The sequence below is a fragment of the Photinus pyralis genome, unplaced genomic scaffold (assembly GCF_008802855.1).
Source record: "Photinus pyralis isolate 1611_PpyrPB1 unplaced genomic scaffold, Ppyr1.3 Ppyr1.4_LG1, whole genome shotgun sequence".
NCBI classification, from domain to species: domain Eukaryota; kingdom Metazoa; phylum Arthropoda; class Insecta; order Coleoptera; family Lampyridae; genus Photinus; species Photinus pyralis.
Window position 1 is genome coordinate 58,017,099 of NW_022170249.1, and position 4,023 is coordinate 58,021,121.

At 35.1% G+C, this 4,023-nt stretch overlaps 2 long non-coding RNA genes across 4 annotated transcripts; both read right to left on the reverse strand.

Moving 5' to 3' along the window:
- Window positions 1-234: 234 nt before the first annotated feature.
- On the reverse strand, window positions 235-1,509 carry LOC116158853. Of its 3 annotated transcripts, XR_004142842.1 has the most exons (3): window positions 898-1,509; window positions 612-860; window positions 235-375 (listed from the first exon to the last, which is right to left on the reverse strand). It is a non-coding gene; the product is annotated as an uncharacterized LOC116158853 (long non-coding RNA). The 3 variants fall into 3 exon arrangements; XR_004142841.1 differs by lacking the exon at window positions 612-860; XR_004142840.1 differs by having other exon boundaries at window positions 612-1,509.
- A 1,133-nt stretch (window positions 1,510-2,642) lies between these two features.
- Window positions 2,643-3,187, reverse strand: LOC116158852. The gene is made up of 2 exons (XR_004142839.1): window positions 2,897-3,187; window positions 2,643-2,753 (listed from the first exon to the last, which is right to left on the reverse strand). It is a non-coding gene; the product is annotated as an uncharacterized LOC116158852 (long non-coding RNA).
- Window positions 3,188-4,023: the final 836 nt, after the last annotated feature.

Sequence of the window (4,023 nt, forward strand, 5' to 3'; positions counted from 1 at the left end):
GTGAATATAGTAGCCTTCGACAAGATCTGTTATTGATGGTTGAGTATGAAACTGGGAAAGCGATAAAATATAATAGTTTCTCACAAGAAAATAATCCAGTGCTTTATATAAAAGTAACGAAATTACTTCTTACATAATTAAACTTGAGATCCCTATTTAATTCTAATTCATACGAACAAATAGCGTCGATAATGAAAGTACAAGTATTCCACAACATAAACATAAGCATCTTACCTTTAATGACGAACTCACCAGTATAGGAAGAGGACTCTGTTCCGGTGTTTCTAGCGATTCACTCTAAAACGATTGCTTGAGGAGTCAAAATACTTGCATTCCGATCCACGATCGACTGCGTTAATTAACGTGTTGCAATTCCTGAAAGAGAAGGCACAGTTACATTTATAACACCACTAGGGGTAGGGAATGCAAGACTGCAGCAAAATCTCAATCCCGGTATTTGCGGGATCGTTAGATGTTAATCCCGCGGGATCCCGGTATTTGCGGCATCCCGCAAAATTTTAAATAAATAATTGGCAAATAAGCAATTTTGTGCGGTTAATTTCTGTATTAAAATAAATCGCTAATTATCACAATATTGAACAAAAAAGTACCTTCAGCCTTCTTGGATCTCAAAAAAAGGTGAACTTCTAAAGTGCCTCAAAAATCATAGTACATTTTTAACGAAAAAAGTTTAACAATTATTTAAAAAATAACTTCTCCGTTATGCGGTTCATTAACAAACTAAACAGTCGTCCCCTTGGTCGACTTCATTTATGTGCGGGATTGATCCCGCAAAAATGCTGCGGGAGCCAGGGATTTCGGGATCCCGCGATCCCGGTATTGCATGCCCTAAACACCACCTAAAACAAATCGATCAGTAAAGCTAAAAGTACTCACATTTTCAAAATTTTAAAATTAACATCAGTATAATCCCTTGACGAGGAATCACCCACAAATTTTAAACTTGATTACTATAATTGAAGAAAAGAAAAGTTAACATAACGACCCATTGACCCAGTTTCTTTATATCCGCTACATGCGCTGTGTGGTGTAGGTTATCTCAGTACAAAGGCGTTGTCCTTGTACTTGTTAAAAATTTAATTCCTTTTTACAGTTTCTACAGTTTCCTTTCGGGGCGATAAGTGATAAACGTTGCTCAAGACGACTTCCATTGGCAACGTCGACGAAAGCATAACATTCCATTTTTTAAGGAGCTTGCGATTTTTCTTCATCCCCAGCGTTTTTTGTAAACAGCATGCGTTTTTGTATTAGCCAACTAGCGTCTTGGTTATGGTACCACTCAGAGTAAATTAGAAAATTTCCATAAAGAAGATATCCAGCCGACATCGACAAAAATAGTGCAGATATCCCGGAATTCAAAACCACTACGTAAAAATCTTCCCGAAAGTCGATTTTCAGAGATTAAACTTACGTGCATGTAAAATTCCATCCACCTGGAGGACAACGGTTTGCTACAGTTGCAGCAATTAAATAGTTATTTACATAAAAGTCCGGAAAATGAGGAAATATTGAAATGCGATGCCCCTTTGTTGTAAATAAATAAAGCACGTAATTAAATTTACGTTACAATATACAACCAATTAAGAATTTAGGAAAATTAAAGGTGTTACTTACACGTCTTTCTCATTAAACAAGTCAACGATTACCCAACATTGCAAGCAATTTTAATTTCAAATGAATTGTCGGTGAAGATATCATACGAGCAGCGCACTCCATTCTAACACTGTTGGTGATTTCCTCATATATTACCATTTACCAGTTATCTTTTATCTGGTCAAATCTCCATACAGCGCTGTACCCGAATTTTGAAAAATAGCTAAGGTACCCTCACTACCCAAAAAATTTAATCCCTTGGCCTGCTTGACCTGCGTTCAATCAGTGTCTTGCCAGTATGTATGTAAAGTTTTTGAAAAGTCATTGTACAGCCTACAGGAAAATTGTTCAGTATTCTCCCCGAGTTATAATAAGTGTTTATTATAAACTATATAGTTGTGAAACAGCGCTGATTTGCAAAATTACATCTTGATACTACTTTTCGCGGGCGTCCGGCATCATCAGACATTCCGCTCTGTTATTAATTCTTCATTATGTAGTTCAATGGTACAGCGTTGGGCTATAAAGCCGGAGGTCGGGTCTTCGAATCTGGGCTGAGGTAATAATTTTGTATTTTCCTTAGACCAATTTCGAGCATTCTGCCGGCTATTCCGAATTAGGTTTTCCTGCAGTTTTCTTAGTTCGTAAGGTACCTATCTACCGGAGTAGTATAGAACAACTTAAGACCTTCTGCAGAGACACCTCTAAAAAGCATGACCTATGCGGGTCACTGTAATTGGGCGCAAGTCTTTTTAGGGTCCAGAACAAGAAAGGGATAATAAATAAATAAATTATATTGACTTAGGAGCACTATTACCAATTATCACTTATTCAATGGTGTTAGGTACTTATTTCTAAGTTTCTAAAGGGGAGATATCAGTTAGCTATAGTGTCACATGGTGTTAGCTCTTTAGATTGCAATGAAGAGATGTGCGGCGTTTCACAAAAGTTCAATTTTGGTCCGCTCCTGTTTATTACATACTTACGTCTTGTAATGTGCTTTATTCAATTTAAATTAAACGTCAATATGTAATCTACATTTTATTCAACTCTATACATAGTAATTAAAATTCTATGTAGACAAAAAACTGTACGTTCCTGCTGCCTACTATTCCGGACAGCACTTGGCTCCAGATGTGCTAAAAAAAGAAACAAACTGTATTTTTATGCGGATAATGTAAATGATATTGTACATATGTACATAATACGATTTATAAATGTCACTTAATAAAGCCGGACTAATTCTAAGACATTATATAATAGCAAAAAATAGTATACTTACGCCTTAGCTACGACAAGAATCAAACCCACGAATTTCATTTTTAAGCTGTTAGTATTGCGAACGCTCTACTTAATAATAATATCGTCGAATGTCCATTCTTTTATACTAATGCTTAGTCTTTCCCTCTCCCAGTAATTTTACTCTGCCGAATAAATTTTATGAATATCAAATAACCTCAAGTAGTGAGATTATTTCGAAAATAGACATTTATCGTCAACACTTATGCGCAAAACCGAAAACACTCAGTATCACCATAGTAACTCATTTATAGTTAATGACAAAACAAACATATATTTGCAGGTCATTGAAAATTAGAAACGTCAATTATTAATTGTCAATACCTACTAAATCACAAGATTGCCCTTATCATTGTTTAAATACTTTATTTAAACAATGCCCTTATTTCGTATAGTTTCTGGAACTTCTTGCTCATTCACGATGAATTGAATTATTTAAAATTACGTTTGACGTTTGGATGGTTTCAATCACATTAACAAATTCGAACCACGCATACTCGATCAAACATGATGAATTATTTTGTAAACGAATTTTGACGAAGAAAACTATTTGTAAAACATAAAATTGTGTATGTACCACGTGCATAAACTGATGTTTATACTCTCGGCGAGCTTTTTAACTCGTCGCCCTCGAGAATATAAACATCACTATTATGCCCTTAATACATAAATAACTATTATGGGTGGTGCTTGTCAAAATCTCTAGGTATTAGTTGTTCTTCCAGTGGCAGATTTTCCGGTTTCCCGTCAAACAGAACACGACTCAAATTCCGATAGTAGGTATAAATTGGTATCTCGTTGTGGAGAAAATGATCGCCGGAAACTGATACTTAAATTTTCTATAAGTAACATAGCATTTTATTTTACTATACTTGTTTACACTATACTTGTTAGGCCTAGAATAATTCTTTCTTTTTATCACAAATTAACCTTGTATACAAATTCAGCAGCATTTCAATATGTTATTTACGGCTTCCGTCCCATTTAAACCTAAGTTGGGTTTAAAGGAAAAGCGCTGACTAATTTCTATATACCTATAAAGTTGTCAGAATTTAGTTAATTTATGTATAACGTATGTGACCATGCAAAACGGCTGCCTTGTCGACCATA